At 40.4% G+C, this 24,323-nt stretch overlaps 1 protein-coding gene across 1 annotated transcript in view; it reads left to right on the forward strand.

The window, feature by feature from the left end:
- Positions 1-24,323, forward strand: part of CTDP1 (CTD phosphatase subunit 1) — a 113,761-nt gene that overhangs the window by 88,217 nt on the left and 1,221 nt on the right. The gene's annotated exons all lie outside the window — the stretch shown is intronic.

The following is a 24,323-nucleotide window of genomic DNA, read 5'->3' on the forward strand; positions in this document are numbered from 1 at the left end:
TTTTCTACACCCTTGTAAACCCACAGGTGAATAGAAAGATGCTGAATTATTGGTAGAAAGTTGTTGTCTAAGGAAGGTAAACATGTGGTACTATTTTCAATGTGCTATTTTATTTGATGGTACTAAAAAAAAAAAAAAAAAAAAACAATTAGGCGTGCCTGACTAAATTGATTGTTTGAGGAATATTACATTTTTATTTAAAAAATAAAGGAAAAAGAAAATTAAAATAATTAATTTCCACAAATAAAAGGGTATCTTGGAGATCTGCCACAAAAGAGGACAACAGTGTTAGAAAGGGAAGTTGGCACTGAATGTTTCTTTTTAGGAAGACTGAATGGTGTGCTCTAATACAAGCAAAAAACCTCAAAATTATCTCAGTGAAAAATATTTTTCCTCTTCATTTGCTATTATATGCTATCTGATTGAGGGAACTGTTCCCCAGGGGTATTTTTGAGATATAAGCTATACCAATTTTCTTGTTTTTTAAAGAGAAGTTATCTTTCTATTAATATCTTAAACCTTCAGAGCTGGTCTGTGTGTCCTTTACTTTTAGTGTTCATATTTAGTTTTCTCTGCTGCTGTGGTAAAGAAGTCTTTTATTCTACTCTTAATTTAAAGGAATTAAGCTTTATGATCTCATATGGAAAAATTCATGTGGACAAGCCTAAAAACTCATAAATCATAAAGTGTAGTTTGAACTACTCTAGCTGTTCAGGAAACAAAATTAGCGAAAGCATAAAATAAATGGATGTACGATTTCTTTCAAATTTTCTTCAGAAATAAATCAGAGAAGAAACCATAGCACATGTGGTGATAAATGTTTGAAAGTAGTTGTGAGAAATGAAGCAGCAGCCGCTCTATATATATAGTAGGCACCCAGATCTCAGCAGAGAAGCAAATGGTGGTAGTGAGTGTGTGCTCTGGGACTTGGAGGTTGTGTCTACATTAGTGTGTTAGCCCAGGTCAGGGATGCGCCTTTGAAGTGGCGCTTTGGCTCTAGACAGTGATCACAATTTTGTGTTATTTCTTCTTGATCATTTAAATGTTGGGATATTGAAGTATACTGCTTTATTTTAAAATTTTGAGTGGTAAATTACTTAAATTATGAGAGTGGCACTGATGAATGGCAAAATCAGCTATATAACCAAATGAATTCATGGCTTAGTTTTTTATGAAAGCGCTCAATTAAGTAGATGAGACATTCACATCTTCAAGCTTGTTAATGAATTTAATGGCTTAAATTTTCAAGCTGTTACTAAAAATATACCTATTGCAACTTCAGTTAAGTTGCAGATTAAATGACAGTTGTGTTTCCAGCTGCTGATTAGTCTTGTTGGTACACAGTGTTCATGTGTACATCAAGAAAACTGTAAGAGAAATACTTGAGAAAATTAATCTGAATATTCAATAAATTGGGGACAGATGTGGTTTGCAGTTCACCTCTTTTTTTTTCAGATAAGTTTTCTTTGCAATTTTGCAGTTGGCTTTACTTCTGTAATATGTTGTCTGTAAGAATCTACTGTCATCCAGTTACACTGAGAAATTATAAATTATATTAGAAGGTCTTCTCTTGTCTGTGTATGAATTCTGTTTACAACTTGCAGGAAGACATAAAGGTGAAAAGCTGCAATAATTAAAAGTCTGTTCTCCATAAACAAAGTTCCTGTTTAGGATGCTTACCTAGGAAAGCAAGCAGCCCACCAGAATTATGATGTACCCAACAGAAACTAGAAATCAAATTCACCTTGTCTATACATAGACGGGCTTCTAAGCAGCTGCACTTAAAAGAAGCCGGGACTCTGAGGGGAGAAGCAGCCCCCACTGTTGTAGTTCGGCGCTGGGAGGACTGCAACACGAGGGAATGACCCACGCTGGAGCGGCTCGGGAACGGCTGCATCCCGTGGGGAGGACTCACTGCAGAGAAGGTTCGTGGAGGCCTGTCTGCAGTGAGAGGGGAGCCCCGGGGAGCAGGGGAGGGATAGGCGGTGTTCACCACCCCCTCCCCAGAAGGAAGGAGCGGTGAGCTGGCTGTAACCCCCATCCCCTGCCCCTGCGCTGCTGGGGGAGGAGGGAGAGAGATCAGGAGCAGAGCTGAGCCCGGGGAGAAGGAGGGGGGTGCATGGGATGAGTCTTTTGCTCATGACCTCCCTGTCCTTATCTGGATTCCAGAGCCTTTTTTTGCTTCATTTTTCTTTCACGTTCCTGAGAGGGGAAGGGGTGAGTGAACAGCTGTGTGGTGCTCAGTTGCCCTCTGGGCTCAAACCACGACATGCATGAAACCAGACCGAAGTCTGAGATGGCAAAGAAATTGAGAATCAGTACTTTGCTCATTCGTTCAAATAAATGTCTTGCACTCTTCCTGCTATCAGACATCTTCTGTATTGGAAACCAGCCAGGCTGTGTCTTGAAATGAGAAAAGAGACTACTATAAGATGGCACATTTCTACAGTTGTGCGTTTATGTTGAAGTTTAGTTTTAGACAAAGCTTAATTATATGTAGTGTGTACAAATACATCTTCTTATACACTCAGGGAAGAACCTAACAGGCAGTTTGTACTATCTTCAGTTCTAGGTACGTGGGCTGCTGCTGCTGCATTGAGAAGATGAGAAAGCTGAACGTGTAGTTATTCATTTATTCACTCTGTTCTCTGCAGAGTCTTAGACACGAACTACCATAATCTCGGTGCTTTCAGTAGTATAGTGTTGTGTGTTCTTGCTTGAAATTTTCTTTTATCCACATACAGAAATATAGGCACAAAATTAGATATTTGCTAGGGAAGTCCAGATGAACAAAGGGAGTGTTTCACTTGGAAGGCAAGCTCCTTGGATCCTGTAGGCTTTTGTTCCAGAAACCTTGAGTAGCCCCTGAAAAAAATTTCTTCTTTCCAGAACTTTGCAAAGAACCCCTCTCCCAAATTCAGAATAAGGACAGATAAGACTCTGGAAACTTTTCTAGCCATGGAAGCCATTCCTGTTTTCTGTCTTTTCCATTGTCTTCTGGTATCATGAGTTGTTGGGGTGGAAGGGATTCAAATTTTCAGTAGGTTTGCAAAGATACATCTGTTAATATCTTGTCTTTATAATGTATATCCCAGGTTTGTTTAGCTGTGGCCCTTTTTTCTCTGAGAGCACTGATGCATCAGTCTGTAAAACACTAGAGACTATGTGATGATTGATTACAACTGGCATATTCACATCTGGGAAGTACGTAATGGATGGGTTTGAGTGGTATTTGAGGCAATGGAGGATGAAAATTATGTGAAAAGTAGGTATCATTATTAGCAAGTCATCTAGCTGTCTGCCCATCTCTGTGCTCCAGTGCTGTTGTAGTGGAGGCAGGACCAGCATGCTGCTGTTTTTTTCTGAAAGATTTGGAATGTGTTTGGGTAGAGGAGAGGGAGAACAGGCAAGGGCAAGGGAGTGCCAGAGGTGAATACTGTCTCCTCAAAGTCTGCTAGCCCTCAGGTGGGTGCCAAGGTGATCGGCACTGGAAACGTCAACCATAACAGGGGAGGGGAATGATTTCATATCTCTGCAGGTCTAATCTAGCATTTTTTCAGTACCAGGCCCTTCACATGATCATAAAGTCTCTGGTGCTTCATATCTGAGAGGCATGAAATACTTGTGTGTAAGACAGTTCTCAAAAGGCCTAGAGAGGCAAGGTGGTAGTGCTGCAGTTTTTAGTATCCCAAGGATGAAACCTCAGCAGCCTCTCTGGGTAACCTGCAGCAGTGTTTAGTGTGCTTAGTCACCATCATGGTGAGAAAATGTTTCCTGATGTTTGGATGGCACCTCCTGTGTTTCAGTTTGAGCCTGTTGCCTCTTGCCCAGTCAGTGGACATCACTGAAAAGAGCCTGGCTCCCTCTTCTTTACACTATCCCTTCAGGGATTTGTACACATTGGGAAGATGCACACCCTGCCCCGGGCCTTCTCTTCTCCAGTCTAAACAGTTCCAACTCTCTCAGCCTTCCCTTGTAGGACAGATGTTCCAGTCCCTTCTTTGTGGCCTTCTGTTGGACTCTCTCCAGCATGTCCATATCTCTCTCGTACTGGGGAGCCCAGCACTGGACACAGTGCTCCAGGTATGACTTTACAAGTGCTGAGGTTAGAGGGGAAGGAGCACCTCCCTCAGTCAACCTGCTGTCAACACTCCTACTGCAATCTGGGATGCCACCAGCCCTCTTTGCCACGAGGACACATAGCTGGTTCATGAACCAGGGGTTCAGCTTGCTTGTCCACCAGGAATCCCAGGTCCTTTTCCACTTTTTAGCTGGTCAGCACCCACCTTGTACAGGTCCTGGAGTTACTCGTCCCCAGATGCAGGACTTTGCACTTCTCTGCTCAACTTCACGAGGTTCCTGTCACTCCATTTTCTCCAGCCTGTTGAGGTCCCTCTGGATGGCAGCATGACCCTCTTGCCTATTACACATTCCTCCCAGTTTTGGATCATCTGCAACCTTGCTGAGAGAACGCTCTGCCCCATCATCCAGATCATTAACAAAGATGTTAAGCAGGACTGGACCCAATAGGACCCAATATGGACCCCTGGGGTACACCGCTAGTTACTGGTCTCCAACTAGACTTTGTACCACTGATCACCACTCTTGGGGCCCAGCCATTCAGCCGGTTTTCAATCCAAGTCACTGTCTGCTAATCCAGCCCATACTTCAACAGCTTCTCTATGAGGATTTTATGACAATGTCAAAAGCCTTAGTGAAGAATCCTTTGCTTTCCCCTCATCTGTCAAGCCAGTCATTTCATTGTAGAAGGTTACCAGGTTGGTCAAACATAATTTCCCCTTGGTGAACCCATGCTCACCGCTCCTGATCACTTTGTCCTTCATGTGCCTGAAAATGGTTTCTAGGATTAGCTGCTCCATCACCTTCCCAGGGCCTGAGGTGAGGCTGACAGGCCTGTGGTCCCCTGGGTCCTCCTTCCTGCCCTTTTTAAAGATCGGAGTGATATTTGCATTCTTCCAGTCATCAGGTACCTCTCTCGATTACCATGATCACTTAAAGATCGAGAGTGGCATCTGCCAGCTCCCTCAGCATTTGTGGGTGCATCCCATTAGGGCCCATGGACTTATGTATGTCCAGTTTGCTCATGTGTTGCCTGACCTGATCCTCTTCCACCAAGGGCACATCTTCCTTACTCCAGCCTTTGCCCCTGCTCTCTGGGACCTGGCACTACACAAAAGAAATTACTTACTAGCCTACAATTTTTCCTTACTAGCATACTTCAGTATGTAGTATTTCTTACTGCTGTTTTCTTGCTAGGAAGGAAAGACTGAGGCAAAGGTGGCATCCAGCACCCCAGCCTTTTCCATGTCCTGTGCTACTGGGTCCCTCGCCCCATTCAGCAGCAGGCTCACATTTTCCCTAGTCTTCCATGTGATGTTTATGGTACAAGACCTTCTTGTCTTTGATGGCATCAGCATCTTCTGGTCACTGCAGCCAGGGCTGCCTTCAACCTTCACACCCTGAGCAAGCCTCTCCTTATTTGTGAATATGAGATTCAGCACAACACCTCTCCTGGTTCATCTGTTGCTTGGCTTCAGTGCTGCAAAGTACTGTTGTAGGCATTGGAAGGAAGGCTGGGGCCTTTTGCGGAAGCTCTCAAATAAGCAAATCACAGCCAAACTAAGATTTATTTTCAACAGAGTTAACTGGCGCTCCACAAATATACAAACCACAGGTTCAAATGTCCATGAGAGGAGAACAAAACTATCGCCACACACTCTTAGGGTTTAACGACAACCCAAAACACTCGGTCACTCACCTAAAAAAAAAAAAAAAATGAGTGCTCTCAACCTTGAGGGACTTCTTAGAGCAGGGTCCCAACCCATAGGGAACCAGAAGGAGTTTCCTTGTGCTCTGTCCCAACCCAAGGGGACAGTCCTCACCCACACCACGCTGCTCCAGGAGGGATGAGCTCAAAATGGCTCCCCCCAGAGGACTCCATTTATATGCAAGCTGAATCTGATCTGTGGTCAATATTGGCCCCTCTTGACCGTAAAGCCCTGAGAACACGGGCCCAGGAAAGGTTCAACAGCCAGGGCGCCCCATTTTCATTGGGCGGGTGCACCTGCCACAAGGCCCTGCTGTGCAGTGGAGGAGTAGGGAACATGGGGTAAATACCTGAGAAACATAATTAAGAACTAGATACACAATTATGGACACTGAAATGATGAAGCTGCGCTAGTACAGTACAAATTCAAGTCCAGCACCTCTAAGTAGCACAACTTCCAGCAGAGTAGCCCCTTTTGGGTAGTTTATAAAATCCCCCCAGAACTGAGGTGGCTCCATGAAGTACAAGTTGGAAGCTTCCAGTGTGCTATCTCTGTGAAAGGTGTGGTTTGGAGTTTTTTTCCTTTTTTCCCACAGATTTTTTTTTTTCCTACCCATCTGAGAACTTTCTCTGGAGTTGCAGTACAGAAATGTAGGGTCTTGCAGTGCCCCAGTTTCTCTCAGTGGATCTAAATTTTGCTGCTTGTCTCTTGTACTGTGTTCCCACTGCACCTGATAATACCTGCATTAGCTGAGTTTTCTATTGTCAAGGTTAGCCCAACTTATCCCACAGTACTGATCTGATGTTTGTATACCTTGCTGTAAGGAAGGGGAAGGAACTGACCCTCAGCACGCAGAGTCTGGCTGCCCCTTTTTTGTACAGCTGTAAAACTGAGGAGCATTGCAGTCAAATATGTTCTTTGGAAGGATAATTTTCTGTAAAAATATTTGATCAATAGCAGCCAGTTATTAAAATCTGCTCCCAATAAAAATAGCTTTCTCTAGATGCTATTGACATACTGCATCAAAGTATGGAAGAAAGAAGGAGAAATGGCATGTTCTCCTCAGTAGAAAGGCTCATCTTCCAAAAGAGGTTGACAACAGTGACACAAACACTTGCAAGCCTTGAAAATTTTCCTTCATTCTACCAATTAGAATTTATTTGATATTTGCTGTCACCTTCTGCAGAGTTTTAACATTGCTAAATTTTTTAATACTAAAACCAACCACTCAAACCCTTACCATCTCCTGTGTTCATTAAGTTCTCCTTCCAGCTCCCCATGGATTTAACCTTTTTCACTGTTCGTAAAGGAAGATCTATGAGCTTTAAGCTGATGCTTTATTTCCAGAAGCTGTAGGCATAAGTAAAATTTATAAGGTGAATATTAGGGTGTAATGCCTGACATCCATATTGCTTAGCAAGGAATGTCTTTTTCTTTCCAGCAACTGAAAAATAAATGTGTTTTCTGAGCCTGGGATCCCTTCTCCATTTTATCACTTTTCAGTTTTTACATGGCTGGATGTCTTGCCAAAAAGGCAGCTTTCTTTTGTGAGGATGAAGGAGAACGTTAATTAGAGGAGAAAAGAAGGTACAAGAAGAAGAAATGAACGTACAAGTTTTAGGAAAACTAATAGAAAAGATGTGAAGTGCCAGAGATGGTTGTTTGATGTAAGGAACCGGATAGTTCTGAAGGGTGCAGAGGGAAGAGAACACAGCAAAATCAAATCCTGAAGACAACGGAGAGGAAAATACACTCTTGTAAATCAAAATCATGTACTTTGGGTGTAAAGCACCATATACTTTTCATGGCAGAGTCATTGCTGGAGTTTCTTCCTGCTGTGGTGCACCCTTTCTGTGAGTGGCACAACCCTTTCAGGGATAATGGGATGACTGCATTTTCTATTAGATACGTATTTTAGTGTCTCCCAGGCTGGAGGAAGAGAACTTTCTGAATCATACTCTTAATGTCTTAAGAGTTCAAGTACAGTAGTGACCATCTTAGATATCCTCTGTCAGTCCTGCTCGAAGTATTTTAAAGCCCTGTAATTGATCAGACTTCCTATTATCTGAAGCCACTCTTCTAGATGAAAGTGCTATAGCATCTTTCTAAAAATAAGAATGTGAATGAATAATTTCCATGGGCTAGCTGAGGCTTTTATATTCCCTGTATTCCTGATCTCTTATTTTCTCCTATCAGTATCATGTCATCTTCCTTATTTCCTTAGGCTTCAGAAAGTTATCAGCTGTTTCCATTACATGAGAGGTAATTTTAAGGTTTTTGAAAGGGCAATTGATAAAATCCTACTGTGATTTTAAAAGGACACTATCAATTCTATTATGCCCTCAAAATGGCTTCCTTTTAAAAATCACAGCCCTTATGCATATGTGTATATTGATGTCTCAATTGTCCTTCCCATCTGGGGATCATAATATATAGGAAGGGAAAGACTGAAACCCATGATTTCCTAGGCATCATGGACATAAACCTATGTTCCACATACAAAAAAAATTAAATAACAATCTTGATAAGAAGAAATTTTAGATAATTGTTTTCTTGTATACGTGGTTAAAATAAAGAATTTTGAAAGGAATAGTTTTTACAGTGAAACTGCCAGATACTAATACAAAGAGATTGGCTTTTAACATACACAGTCATAGTTTTCTTATCTTAACCAATTATTTAAAAAAAGAAGGGGGGGGGGGGGGGGGGAGGGAGGAAGGAAGGAACTGGGAACTCTCCCTAAAACTCAGGTGTTGGTTCTGAGGGATAAACCTGGGTCTAATGGAAGGATCTGTGGTGCTCCTGATGTGGGCTGTTTCGCCCTGAAGACTCATCAGTGACCTTTGTAGGAAGCTGACTCTGTATTCTTATTAAAATATATTTCATATGCTTGTCTGGAATATAATCTTTTATATTCTTTATGCTTCTATCTAATGCTTAAGAAGAAACTGATAAATAGGATGAAAATGAGGGGATTTAAGGAAGGTATGATGCATGATTAAGCAAGCTTTGTGCTTGCAGCTTCATTTGGGAAGCATGCATTAGTTTACTTCTAGTATGATTCCCAACGGTGACACATTTTTCTTATTTATGTGGTAAATTAAGAGATTAAACAACGATGTTGACAGCCGTTAACCTTAGGTTTCTTTAACTTGCTTTATAAATTTATGGTAGGATTCTGTGAGAGAAGAAAAAACTGAAAGAAATTCTTCATGGATTGCATACAGAATACTTAGGAGAGATTACCTTTTCCTACTGCACATTTGTGTCTGCTGTAGTATTACATCATGTTTCAGATGAAGGTACTTAGCCTGTGTTTGAGAAATGGGAGAAATGTATAGATTTTACTAATCTTCAAAAGCAAAGTAGCAAAAAAAAATAGTGGTCACTAGAGAGGAACCAGTATGAGGAAGCACACATCAATTCAAAATACTACTTTTTTTTTTTTCTCCCCTTAAGGTAACTCAGGTTTTTCCATCCAGTTTTCAGGGAAGAAATACAATGTTTTTAAATGAAAACAGGAAGACAACACTGCAGATGCAAAGCTACAACTCGTGCAGAAATAGGTGCTACTTGTATTTGTACATTTCTCCTTTACATAAAGCACTCTTAATCCTGTGGAAAGCAGGAAACTCTTTAAGTGTAGATGTGTTACTACCCAGAAGGTACAGTACCAGAGGAGTAATGGAAATGAGGTTTGTGTATGAGCAGCCCTCTGACATGGCACTGTCCATGCTGTGATGGTAAGGATGTAAGCACAAAGTAAACTCATTTTCAGAAGGTGATACAAACCTTAGAATGACATAGTATTTTTTTTCTCAAGTTCCCTTTTGTTCAAAAAAATAATATCTTTATCCTTGCTATTATATACCATACATAATGGTAGTTCCAGAATAAAGGCAAGGAAAAGATGCAATATTTAAAGTACTAGCCTAGCTTTGAAAGTACTTTAGTATGATCAGCAGATGAAAAGCAGCTGCTTTTTGCCATCCAGAGTTTGCAGTAATACAGACAGATTTGCAGGAGACTAAGGATTCTGACAAATGTTTTTCCGTAGGTAGAAATTTAGGGGAAGTAACATCTTCATCCTATTCTTCTGGCATAAGTTACTGCTCCATAATGAAAGTGGTTGCAGGAAATAGAGATTACTCCAGAGCTGATCTTTGACACCTGGCCCTCAAACTTTTGTTTTTGAAACATCAAGTTCAACTAAGATATGTCTGAATGGGAGTTCTGTATCAGAAAAACATGCAAAATTCTTCAGTAAACTTTTTCAAACATGATACAATTCTATGAAATTCCAGTTTTGCAGTTACTGAGCTACACTTACAATTAATGTCAAAATGGGGAATATATATTTTTATATATATCCCCATATAATATTTATATATTTATATTTAATATGTAATTGTATATAAATATTTTTAATATGTATAAATTATTTTTATATACATATAAAGCGCTCTTTTTTTTCTCATTAAATTCTACAGGTTTCTCATTCTTCTTTCTATTTGTCAGAGATGTATCCTGACTTTTTTCTTTCTGATTGATAAAATAGTTTTCCCCTGTTGAAATTACGAATCTGAAGAGAAAGTAGGATGGAATTTCACTGTGCGAGGGGATGTTGAGATACTCAAACTGTTCCCATCCCCATTTACAGATAAATCAAAACTCAAAATTATTGAAAGATTACTGAGGAAAAAACAGGTCTAACTCCGTTTGTTATATGTTCAGAGATGCATAAATAAAAGGTTGCAGAGGAAGATACTTGTTCTAAGAATCCAGGCACATGTACGTCATTGATGCACGCAGCACGAGTGATAGATGCAAAGTCTGCTTCAGCAGAGGACACAGAAGGACATCGTTCACTTCATAGCTGCTGCTTATAGATTCTGGAATACTTGGAGCTGCAAACTGATGACTTACTGCAAAGGCCTAATACAATATCTGTTAATTAAAGAGGAACATGCATTTTGGAAAGCTTCAGATCATTAGCTGGTTAAGGAAAAAAAAGTCACAGGAGAGAACAGTGAGAGTGTAAGTTTTCACACATTTAAACTATTAACTAGAGCTAAAATTAACCAAGGTGCTGGTTCACATTTAAATCATGAGACTGAAATGGTCTTGTACTGCTCTGTGTTTCCTGCAAGGAGCAAGTGCACAGCTTGTACATGTTTGCTCAAACTGTCAAGCTGCTAATTTTCCATTGCAGCTTTTTTTCCTCCTCTAAAATGGGGATGCTAACCCTCTTAGAGGCTTTTTGAAAGGGAACTGCACAATCTTAGAAGTTCTCTGGCCCAACCAAGCAAACCTTGGTGCAGAATTAATGCAAAAAGCAACTGGCTGCATTATACCGTGGACTGCCCCTAGAGCCTGGGTTAACCTCGAGGTGTAGCCAGCCGTTTAGGCTGTAGCAGGGCGGTTTTCTCAGTCCTAAACCGACAAGAGTTCTAGCTACACACGTTACATCCATGGCTCCGCTCTCTGGTGCGCAGCGTCGGTGCTCGCTTGCTCCCTGAGGGCTGCTCGTGGCCTGCTCGCAGCTGCAGCGGCACAACTGCGTGTCAGCGATGTGATCCTGTCCTTAGAGACTTCAGCATTATCACTAATGCATAGGTTTTTTCATAAATCTTCCGTGGCAAGTGCCACAGCTGAAGTTTGAGGGGACTGACTGGTTTTTGCTGGTTTCTCCTGGGATGGTTGTTTCCAGAGAGAACATCCGAGCTACTTTTCTTGTACAGTGTTCCTAAACAACTTGAATACATTGTTTCTCAGTAACATTCACAGCCACAAAACATTCAGGTTTTTCAAACCTATCAAATATAAACAGCGTTTGAATTTTTTTAATCTTCTTTGCTTTTTCTAAGAGATTTTTTCCAAAGAGTCTCTCCATATGGATATGATGTTGCTTTTTTGCCAAGTTTCTTTAGCATTTGGTGGTATAATAAATGAGGTATTCTCCACTTTAACTGTCACCTAAATCTAATAAGTTTTACATTAAGAATAATGTTCTAGTCCTATAAATATTTTTTCATTGTTCACTAAGTAGCCAAACAGTGGTACTTTGAACTTGTGTGAGGTATTTTAACATGATTCTGAGGTATCTTCACATTTCCCTCCACAATACGGAGGATTCAAATCATTGCCAATTGCTGAAAGGCATGTAAACTGCACAAGATTCCCATTTCTTACAAAGTGGTGGTTTGTAACACCCGTGTTTGCGTGGTCATGTCAGAGTGGAAGTTTGAAAATGCTTTGAAATACAGTCTGGTTAGAGCAACCTTCAGCTTCTTTTTACTGTCTGCTGTGAAAATACATAGAAGTTGTTTAGATGCAATAAGAGAATATTATCCAGTCCAGGTGTGTCTGTGCAGTTAATAGAACTTGAATTGCACATGATATTGAGGTTATACTATTAATGGACATGGTGATTAAGCAACTGAGATCTGGAAGTATCTTTGGAAGAATGAAAAGCAGCATAAACTTCTCTCATACGAAGTGTCCTCAGCAGCAGATTTCAAAGCTAGCATGCCTTAGTATATAGGGAATTCATTAAAAAACAACTAAGTTGTCAATACCATTTTTTCTTAATGGATTTCCTACATCAGTACTCTGTGGCTTAACTGTGTAAATCTACATGACACTTAAGTTCTAATAGTTCTCATACTTCAGGGGAAGGATAGACAGGCTATTAGAAGTCTGTATGTTACTGGAATTAGGAAAGTGCTGTTAAAATATATCTTCATTTTCTCAATTTACTTTAACACTAAATAGGCTTCACTTGCACTTTCCCTAGGAAGTTTGCTGGTATCTGCAAAATGAACTGAGAATCTATGATGCTACTTTTTTCTAGTTTCTACAGGAGCAAAAATTTGGAACTGTAATATAGGTCATCAGGCATAAGAGTATTTACCTTGTTCTCCTGGTCTCCTTAAATGTGCTAATGAATGCTAAAGTATGTATAGGAATTGCTGTTATTCTTACATTTCTCTTTTCTAAGTCTTTCTGTAATGGCTTAGTGAACCTGTGTAAAACTTTGAGTTCTGGGTGAAGTAATTAAATTGATTTCTCACTAATGCATCAGTGTATTGGAAGTGTAAGTCTCTGCAGTTATTGCCTTTTATCACCACAGAGCCATTAACTAACAGCTTCCATCTCAGGACAAGGGAGTGACTAGAGCCTGAGGGAAAATAATTTTCTCTGATATGCAAGATGCACTAGTCTACAACAGCTGGATTTTGTAGAAGCAGACTAGAGAAGTCAAGTATTTGTTACTGACATTTTAGAAAGAGTAAGGACTGAAAAGTGATGAGAGGCATTCACATAATCAGAGAGAAAGAACAGAGAAAAGAGACATGCTTTTTCTGGCAGAGGATTCGTGTTTAGCTGTGAGATCAGCTGAAGAATGTGCAAAGCATTGGAAAACAACACTTTGGTTCGGAGAGGAGTCCATGTGCAGCAGGGAGGATCCTGGCACCCTTCAGGGACCCTGACCCTAAGCCTAAGGAGTGTGATCTAGACTAGGGAGAGGAGGAAATTCGGTGAACATGTTTGTCTTTTTATTTCTCTGTTTTTTTGTGTGCTTCTGCAGTAAAGAGTTGGTCTTGGAATCAAGAACACATGTTTTGTTTGCTTTAATTAGCTTATTACCACCAGGTGAACTGCAAAATCAGCATTGCTGAGGTTGGAGTTGGAGGAAAGAGTATGCATAAGCTACCTGGGAGTCAGAAGAGCACTGGGCAACTCCTAGGAGCCTACAGCAGAGGTGCATGAGGTGAAAGAGGAGGGGAGCCTGTGCTGACAAGATCCCAGCCTAACCCCAACCCAGGGAAATGGGAGCTGGCTGTTGACCCCATCTGAGGAGCTCCCAGACAGGGAGAGCTCTCGATACGTAATGCCACCCCTTGACACTGTTGGCTGTGGGGATTGTTCAAAACCATCTCACAGATAGGAGTGGAGAGTTTTCAGAACACACAAAGGGTAGTTGCCTGATGCTGGCTCTGTAGCCCAGCTGGGAGAGGTGCTATTGTGTGAAACATTTTATTTAGGTATTACCTAGATTCAAAAAATGTCAATAGTACAGTTTAAGTTTGAAGAAATGAAGGCTGCAAGAAAGTAGGATAATGGGGAAATGAGTTGGCAGTTCTTGACTTGTTCTGCCAGCTTGTAGAATCAGCAGCTCCAGCGTGGCTCCCGTAATTGCCAGAGCAAGAAGGGGAGAACGAGAAACCTGAGTGGATTTGGAAAAGCTGTGTTCACTCACAAGAGTAGGAAAAATATTTAATTCTGTCTTTAAGTTCACAGCACTTGTGTCACACGCAGGGGAGAGTTCCTTCCCCTGATGGGATCTGAATTCAGGTAAGAAAGTCTTAAGCATCAGATTGTTTTGGAGTTATTTTTGTTTCTCCACGGGAGCAAATAACAATACTAGGCTCCAGTATCTTGCTTCCCCCCCACACGCACACATAAGAAATACAGTTTCCCCAGCACTGGGTCAATATTTAAGCACTTGTAATTATTACCACCACCACTACCCCATTTCAGCAGTCCGTAGATATTAATGTTGTTTTGCATCTGTGGCTTTGAAGGAATGGAGAGGGGTAAGGAAGCCGTAAAGTATCAGTTCAGGGTGAGGAAAACTAGTAATATATTGCTTCAGTTTACGTATCAGTGAGAAAGCTGGCATAAAGACTGAAGAATAGTTTAGGGTTGGCCCTCTGGTAATTTAGGCAGCATTTTTTCCTTTAGTCAGGCTGAATGCTTCAGTGCAATTTATAAGCCATTAAATAATGTATGTTTTCCCTTGGTAAGATGTATTGATATCTAAATATCTCTTGCAAATAAGGAAACCAAGAAGTACATTAACAACTGGTAGCAAAAGAGTTTTAATCCTTCATTTTATGCCACTACTGAGACCTAGGACATTAGCAGGAATGCTGTAAGGCAACATTGTTCCCATCAGCAAAAATAGCTGATACATTACAACCCTCTGGTTTCCCTAATGAATTCTAAAAGTGCTTTAAATTTCACATAATAATTAATGTGCATTAATCTTGACCCCTGCAAGTCTGTAATGGCTGCTGAACAGCAGTGTATATCAACAATTAAAATGCCTGCTTGAAGCATGTGCTGAAAACACTGGTAGAGGAGAAGCAGTGCCACTTCTCAGTGCGGGGGTGAGGGGGAGCTCAGGAAATAAAATGGGTAGATCTTCCCATTTGTGAGTAGTTTATTGATCATTTGCACTCCTAGTGGGTTCTTCCGTTGGGAAGAACAGAGCCAGACCTTGTAGCAAACTTGAACTTATTTCAGAAGTCTGTTGTATCAAGCTGATTGTGGAGAATTGTCCCTGCATTGTTATCAGCCGAGCGCCTGAGGAAGTGTGAACGTGGATGTTTTCATTCCCCACCCCACCGCAGATGTCACGGCAGCAAAAGTGTCCTTTGCCACGCGGCTCAAGCACATCGCCGCCGCGTTGTGCAGAAGGGGTCCCTGCTCACATCTCCTGCTCAGAGCCCCGTTTTGTTGTTTCTCAGGCTGCCAGGGGTGGCTTGAGCCATTAGCTGTCGCAGGAAGTATTTACTGGAAGACTAGATTGAATATAGGACAGTATTTGTTTTTCCAGCCACAGTGAAATAACCCATCAGACAAACCAGATCATGTTAAATGCTCATACAAAATATGTTCCTACCAGGCAGAGGACCTGTGGAGCGTGCAGATGCAATCCACAGAAATGCAAAAGACCCGCCTCTTGGCTGACGTTGCTGTTCACTTCAGACCACTATGTCTGGAACGGTGATACCTGAAAGTCTGACAAGAAGGTTTTTAGTGTTCCGGGTGTTACCAAGGGTGGGTAAGCTGCACCTGAGCTGGGGGGCCAGGCTTCTCCTCTCTGCCACAGCTGCACATGTTATCCCTGAGGGCCCTACCTGGCATGTCAGGCCTTGCTCCTGCCTCCCCACCCCACTGGCTGTCTCATTCTCAGATGGCAACTAGAAAGAGAATGACTTGTCGCAGTCTTAGTTTTTGTTAAATGTTTGAAGTACTGTGAATCTCTCAGTAGTCATTTGGGCCCCAGAGAAACACCTTTTCACACATTTCTCATGTGTGCATCCATATATCCAGGTAACTTGATAATCATATTTTATATGAGCCTATGGCTGGTCAATAAGACCAAGCTCAGTACCAACCTGTTAGTTTGGACTGACGATAGATATGAAGCATCTTCTCCTTCAGGTGTCTTCTGCATCAGGGGCACAGGAAAGGCTGCAGCTGGACATTACAGTGAATCTGGTTTTTTGGGCAGCGCCATCAAAAAAACTTTCAACCACACAACAGCAAGTACAAATCAAGCGTAAGCTGCCTTTGCTAGTTCAAATTTGTTCCAGAAATATTGACAGAAAAAATTGCAGAGCAGACTGTAGATGGGATCAAGTACTGTTAGTCAGCAGAGCTGTGATCTGCTGCGCTGGGTAGTTTGTCATATGTTAGTGTGAAAACAACAGATACAGTGAGTTCTCTGCGATCTGATTTGATTTGGCAGATAGGCTGGCATGTGCCAGCTTGATCCAAATTGAATTTGTGATGCTCAGTGACCCGGTGTTGCAGAGATCCAACTTTAATGAATGTAGACCCACTTTTTAGGGAGTTTGTTAGTATTGCACAGTTAAAGAAAGGTGGCTAGCATTCTGTTTTGAACATATTGCATGTATTGGTATGCTGTGAGTATAATTTACGCAAACCGTATAAAACTGATATAAAAGTCATGTGGTTCTGTCAGACACGCTTACAACTTCAATTCAGATTGTGCTTATTTGTAAATAAAGTCTTGACACTACTTTCCTCTGCTTCTTATGGAAACCTAGCAGTTTCTAGCCCAAATTTCTAACAGATTTTAGTTCAACATTTCTTCTATCAAGAGGTGACTTCCTGCTTTGATGTCAGTTCATCTTGCAATTCACTGGCTTTTCTAAAATGTCTTGAAGCATACTGGAATTTCTGAAGCAAAATGTTGACTTAAAATACAACTTCTTATTGATGATAAATTATTTTCTAGGTTCTTTATAACTTTATATTGCTGCTGTTGTATCTCCAAAACAAAGGCTTCCCAAACCCGTTTCTCTGCATGGAAAAAAGATTTATTGTATAAAATTTCTACCAATAAGCAAAGAAAAATCTAAGCTCATGGAAAGCTAACGAGACAGCCAGTGGACAACTTGCTATGCTAGAGGATTCAGCTGGCTTACCACACTGTCAGACGGGCAGCAGAGCCAGTAAACAGAAAAAATCCAGTTAAATCATCTGGGAAAGTGAGGAGGAGGAAGGATCTCCGTTTTTTGGCAGGAGTGAGCTAGTACCATTTCATGAAAGAATATGCCTGCGTGGAAAGGGTGTGTGTAATTTGCCTCTTTGGAGTGCAACATTTTAAAGGAGTTTTAAGTCTTTTTTTTTGTGCTCCATTGGAGGTGGCAGTGTTACCAGTCAGCAATGTGTTTTGTGTTGTTTTTTTGTATTTTATGATGAAACAGAGATTTTCTTAGTTAATATTCTTGTGAGCAAAGTTAATATTCAGTGAAGGAACATCCTAGAAGGATGCTGGGTTTAGCAATTTGCAATTTAATCTCAATAATTTATTGAAAACAATGACAAAGTAATAAAAGTTAGTAAAAATCAGAATTTAAACCTTTGACAAAATCATGTTAGCTTTCAATATAATTTAGTGTAGCCCATAACACATGTATTAACGTATATATTAAGATAATCTTTGAATATCTAATTTAAAGCACGACTAGATAAGAGAGTACCAAATCCTAACTCCAGCTTCCTTACTTAGCACAGTCAGTGTGTTAGGAGCTAAATTCTGTCTTTAGTTGGGAAGAAGCCCAGTGATGCATCTTGAAGAATGTTCTCGGTGTTTGGGTGATGCTGGCAGGGCAGGGGAGTTCCAAGCATTACTTCGCAGCACTGCTGAAGTGTAGTTGTACTCCCCTACCCCGGCACAGGGGTCCCTCCACGCACACAGGGTGCTCCTGAGAGAAACATGAAGCTAGTTTGACTTTTCTCAGAGGAATCAGATGCTGTTTCTTTTCCAACTCCTTATTTTTTGCGCATTTTTGAGTTTTCTGAATTGCCCATCCATCTTACGTTTTTTGCCTGCTTCTCATTTGATTTTTTTACTGGCATTTAGATCTCCAGAGAGAACATTATTCTTCACCACTAACTGAGACTCTCTCCCGCAAAGCTTCCTGTAACAGAAATGAATTAGTGTGACACCATTTTCAAAGGACTTTTTCCAAACCAAATCCAGGTAGAGTTGCTGTACCGCACCCATTAGGTGCTGGTGAAAGAAGGCTTGAAGCTTCTTTTGCTCACTGCTGATCCCTGGTATCGCCTATTACGGCTTCCCAGAGCTACCCAGAATGTCCACAGAGCTATAAATCTACCATCTGACATTTGTTCTCAGAATGGGTAATATCTGTAAACTAGAAGAAGCTGGAGAGAGAACTTGATTCAAACAACAAAGGCCTGGTTTAGCTTTTAGAAATACTGATATGTTGATGGACATGTATTTTTTGACTGAATACTGGCTTGTTCCCCTGTTGGGCAGTTATTCAAATGCAGTCATCTAGAAATGGGGGGGAGGTTGTTCGGGGAAGGTGAATAGATCTCCCTGTTTCTGTTTATTTACAATAGGATTAAGAGATGATGTGCCAGGGTGCATCTGTGCATTTTCCATTATGAAAGAGTCAGGTAACGGTCTGGCATCCCGCATACTGGAAAGGGTATTTAATTTTCTGTTGTCTTCTACAAATCAATGCCAAGAGTATTTGTTATGTGATATAAAACTGCCACTGTCACATTTGCCTTTTGAAGAAATAGTCAATGCGGAGTGTTGTCAGTATCTTCTCATAACAACTACATGGATTATTTTTAAACACTTTGATGTTAATAAAATAACAAGTAATATTTTAAAGGCATACTTTATTTATCTGGGGTTTAAGTATATGAGCAGAAATGTAGATTCAACTTTCCAGTTTTGCATTATCAATTTCAATTATCTGTATCTAATTAGTTCAGTGCTGTCCCATCTCAGCCCACGAGGTCTTACCATCGTTTTCCGACCTCCTCCCCATCCCACCGCGGGGGCAGCTGGGCAGGCGGCTTGGCTTAAACCATGGCAACTGCACAGTCTTTCATTTTAAACCTTTATTGCTATGCTGTTTGGTTTTTAAATATCCCAAGCAAATGTTTAACTGTTAAGAAATAACCACTTTCAATGAGTTGGGGTGAGGTTTTTTTGTTATTAAACTTTCCATTGCTCTAAATGTCAGGAAGACACAGCCTTGCCAAACGGACAATGTTAGCAAAATTTACAAAAGAGCCTTGTTGATGCACTGTAGTAATTTCTAAATTTATTTTAAATTTTCTATGACTTCTTGACTTTGAAAGCTTTATGTCAATTTAGTTGTACATTGAGCGTTTACTTCCGAGAATTATAAAGCTGTTGTTAAAATGGTCTTAAAAGTTTCCAGAATAGTTTCTCACCATTAGAATAGTGTGCAGGTGTGCTAAAATTTAAAGCAGAAAGGCACTGAAGCTGTACAGAATCTAATTCAATCTCACTTTACCCTTGTGCTAGTTAAAATACCTTTTTGGAGCTGTCAGTTGAAATTGGGGGATTTCTGCAAAGGCGTCTTTGTGAAGAGCGTTAAAAGCACGCTGCTTGTCCAACTGCAGGATCTCTGTCTGCACGCCGGGGCTGTGCGATAAACATTCTCTGTGCATTTTTCTGCATATTAGATTTCTAGATCATCCTGAAATCCCACAGACAACATTGGATGAGTTCATAAGGAAACACGTGAGGTGTCTGGGGTTTGTTCCTGCAGCATTAAATATTGTCCTGTTTGTCATAGCGTGAGCGTGAAGTAAAAACACACGCTCCAGCTTGCCAATATGGGGCGAGTGCTGTTTGTTGCTCTTAAGGCTGTGTGCTTGGCAGCGTGCTATGCCGGGGCCAGAGAGGAGCACCAGGACAGAAAATTCAATGTTCCTGTGCAGATGTACGAGATGAATTGCTGGAGGGCAGGCACCTGAGCATTACTGACCTGCTACGGACAATTGCTCACTGCTGAATCGAGCGCACACAAAAGACGTTGCTGTGTATCCCATGTTGAGAAAATAGAACTGCAAAACTTGGAATATCTCCCTCAAAATTTAATCATCTTGTCTGTCCTATGTAATGTATTAATGCCCACAACACGGATTTTCAACCTATGTTTTCTCAGATCTCACGTCCTTTAACCTTGTTAGCCAAGTACTGGCCTGGCATCTTCAAAATTGTTTGAAGAACACTCTTCCCAGTTTACCAGCTCATTTAGTCTGCAGACCCTGCTTTGTTGCTGTACCAATTTTAGGAGCTATTGAAAAAAAAAAATGGGGTCAATTTGCAGTAACTTAGAAGTTTACTTCTTATCAGAAGATGAGGATTGTAGGCATTTCAAGTTTAAGGTACACATGAACACTGACTTAAATATTCACTGTAGCTTTCTTTTGCAAGTTTAAAACAAGGTTTGGAAAGGTTTAGGTTTGCTTTGTTTAAAAGAAGGGCTATGTTGCCCTTTGAGTTCCTTTGCTTATTAGATGTTTCTATTTTAATGTAGCACTGTGTTTCTTAAAAGGGTGCCACTGGGATACAAAACAGACCAGAGACAATCTGTTTTTCAGTTAATGGGAAAAAACCCGGATTTTTCTTAAACATTGTTTATATTCCAGCTAACTATAAATTAAGGCCTTAAGATAAAAGAAGCAACAATTACTGGACTTTTTTTCACTGCTTTCTTCGCTATGGCTCTTTCAGTGAGCTTAATTTAAATTGATATTAGAAGAATGAAGTTTTTGTTCAACCTATAGTTGTACTTTTCAATCATATTTTAGTGATTATTTTGACAGATCAAGAGCTGAATACCTTTTTTTAATTATATTTCCTGTGCTATTTTTCACGTGCATACCCCATGCTCTATTGCAACTTGGTAATGTCGTATTTTCCTGTCTCTTCATTTGGAATACCACTCAGTATATTTCTCGTTAGCGTTCCGTAGATTAAATTTTCCTAAAAATAACTTTTATACATGTATAATTACAAGTGTTTTTTTATTTTAATATCATTATGAATTACACTTGTAGTTTATTTAAATAACTTGATGATTCATTTAAATACATGGGGTTTTTTAAATTTAGTTCTCTTTTAAAAAGGCTTATCCATCACATGAGCTGGTGGGCCTTCCAGTACTTTGTTATTTAGTGTAAAGAAAATATGAATTGTACAAGTTATTTTACAGAGTTGTCAGATACTTGAAGATCTACATTCAGTCTTTTGGAAAGTTTAATTGTTTGTTTATGAGGTTAAAGATACTCAGTTATTATCCATATGTTCGGTTTTTAATAGCAGTCAAACAAAATTCCTTTTAAAAATGCAAATTGGGCTAGTGGAAGCCTGCAGCATACTGCTGAATCATTTTCTCTAAATATTAAGAAGGAATCCTGCATGTGCTTAAGTTTTCCACTCAAAAGTGTTATGCACTCTGGCTCTGAAACTGGAAATGACAAGCAATGGGCCCAAAATAATGAGGAAAATACACATTTTAAATTGTTTGTAATGTTAATACATATGCTGCCATGGGGATATACTGCTTTTCTCTCAAGATAGAAATTATTAATGGGATGTTATCTCTCTTTTCTGAATTTAAAAATAAAAAAATACAGCACTGTATGACTGATACTTTTCTTCCATACTTCTGTGAGGGTTAGCTTTGCATTTGATTTCATAACACTCGTTTAAATGTATTCAGAATAGCTATGAAGCTGCAGTTTACAGCACACAAAGAGTGAAAGGTGTTTATATCTTAATAAGAACAATAATCACCTTCTCGAGAGACTTTTTGTTTCTGCTAGCAGAGGACTAATACTTAGCTGTGTTTTCTTTTTTGGTTTTGATGTTTTTTTTTCTTCCCCACGAGTGAGGAAGTTTTCATATCTAGATTGAATAGGGCTGTCATCCTAGCCTTGCCAAAAGAACAAGAACTGACAAAATAGATCACAGTTAGTCTTTTGCATTTCCAAAGCTACTGTTTAACACAGCTGAATGAGGGATGAAAATATGTCAGGACTGTCCCTTAAAGTTTTCTGGAAAGTCTTTTTGTAGCCTGGCACTCCATTTTTATTTAACTAGTTACACTGAGTATTTCAGGTCCCTGTAATTTGTTGATTGTCCTCACTGAAATCTAGTTGCTATGGAGTAGATTTAAATAAAAAGGTGGCTTTATTGCGTAACTTAGTAATTTTGCTGGTCTTTGCCATAATTATTTAGTAAAAGAACTGTTCCTCACTTGTAAGAAATAATCAACTGACAGGGAGGTGTTGTTTCTTCATAGACCTTTTTTCTACAGGATCTTTGTTGATTCAGGTCCCAGTAAACTCACAGTATCTGGGCTGGGTCTAAAAGCTGCTTGTCCTGCCATGTTCTGTAGTACATCATCTGCAGCTGTGTGTACGTGTTCCATATGTGTAAATTATACCTGTCAGACTCCTGATTTTATTTTTCAATTGGCAGACACCATCACTTTCAACAGGTACAGTGTTAGAAACAGATGAATGCAAATGTTTTCAGCTGTGTACACGGCGCTATAGATCCCTTCCATGTCTTTATTTATCTTCATTTCTTGGTTAGCACTACGTGTATACTTCCTATCCACTACTTCTTAAATCCGCACAACTTTTTTCTTCTGCTGCTGAGTAAGACTCTTTCAGCTTTCTTTAATTCCCAATTATCTTTTCTCTAGCTAATAGCACCGTTAATGCCTAAAATAGTGCTGTACCTCTGAAGGATTAAATCCTGATAAAGTGAGGGAGTGAAACTCAAGCTCCATACATTTGTATAGGTTTTAATGGAAATGTGCTAACATTCCTTCCAACTGGGCATTTTTAGGCTGAGTGCTTCCTCGTCTGAACGCAGGCTTCATGGAAATCAGTGTTACACCTGAGAAACTGCTTTTTACTGTGTGCTGGGCTGCATTTAGTGCACTGTGACTCCCTCAGCAGGCCACATTTGAGTTTCCATAGGAAAGTACTCAGGAAACGCTTTCACCTCATCCCATTTTTCCCTGTTAGGGACTTAGACCCCAGACTGAACCCCAGGAACTGAGCCTTACCTCCCTGGAGCATTGCTTGCACCACCTTGCACGGAGCAGAGGAGCCGGCCCACCGCCGCTGTGAGGCAGCGCCCCGGAGAGCCGCAGCGCTGCGCCTTGCGGTCCCTCTGGTGCAGCCGAAAGGAGGAAGAGGGGACGTGGTGCTGGTGGCTTCCCGTTTGGATGGGGCCTCCCCTCCGGACCTCACACCCCATCTCGTCCATCTCCCTGAAGAGCTGGGAAAGGGGAGGTCGGGTGTCACTCAGCCGGCCTGCAAATCAAGCAGGCTGGGCTCCTGAGAATTAACGTTCCTGGGAAAATGGCAATAAGGATGTCTGTATAAATAAAAACTGCTTTGCATTTCAGCGTTGCTTACAAGCTCACAAGTTTGTTAATCTTTATATTCATTTCTTTTGGATATACATAGTTCAAGTCAGTATTTATTGAAGGTCTTTCTTGCTATATGCTACTTCTCTATACTCTCAGAAGTAAAGAGTTAAATTACTGCTTTTTGCTAAAAGGTAAAAGATCATTTTATTAATTTGTCATGATTACAAGTGGACGCATTCTCTTAATGAAACCCCCCCTAGCAATTAAAAGGACAGTTACTCAAGAGGTACCCTCTTTGCATGTCTTTTTCTCCTTGAAATTTGATCAAGTGATCAGAGGAGGGTTTTGAAGGTGTTTCAGCAGCTCATTATGAATTCTGTGCAATGCGAAGTCACAACGTTATTTTTGTCTCAGAAGTACACGTCTGATATAAAATTCCCTTTTGGCAAGGAAAAGAGATTTTTGGATTCCACAAATCCAAAATCTTTTGCTTATGGCTGCGTCGCAGCTGAAGCGCTAGATTTTCCTTGGAGATCTTTCACAACCAGGAACATGACTCGTTCGGTGCACGCCATGACTTGTGTGGTGCACATCAACTTTCTGTTTAAACTGGTTAATTCTCCTGAGATGCTAAGAAACGCGTTGTTCAGCCTGGCAGTACTAATCCAGAGAGACAGAAAAGGGAAGAATGAGGCCCCTCCGTTTGGGAGCATGGAAGTGTAGAAACTGGTGCAGTGAGATCTGGTCAATCAGTTAAGAATTTATTTTTATTAAAAAGCAGAAACTTGAATATTTCAAGATCATATAACAACAGATAATGTATTTTGGTAATCTCTCATTCACAGGCTGGATTTCTTCTTTCTTTTGGGATGCGAGAGGAAAGTAAATCAACTCGTTGTTTTCAAACAGTCCTATGCTTTGTTTTTATTCCTTGTTCAGAAGAATGGGAGAAGCAAAATTAACAGTACTTTTGTTCTTTGCCCCTACAGCTGACAGTAAATAACAGCAATTAAAAAAT

This window comes from Tyto alba, unplaced genomic scaffold (genome assembly GCF_018691265.1).
Source record: "Tyto alba isolate M040663 unplaced genomic scaffold, T.alba_DEE_v4.0 Super-Scaffold_48, whole genome shotgun sequence".
Taxonomy (NCBI): Eukaryota; Metazoa; Chordata; class Aves; order Strigiformes; family Tytonidae; genus Tyto; species Tyto alba.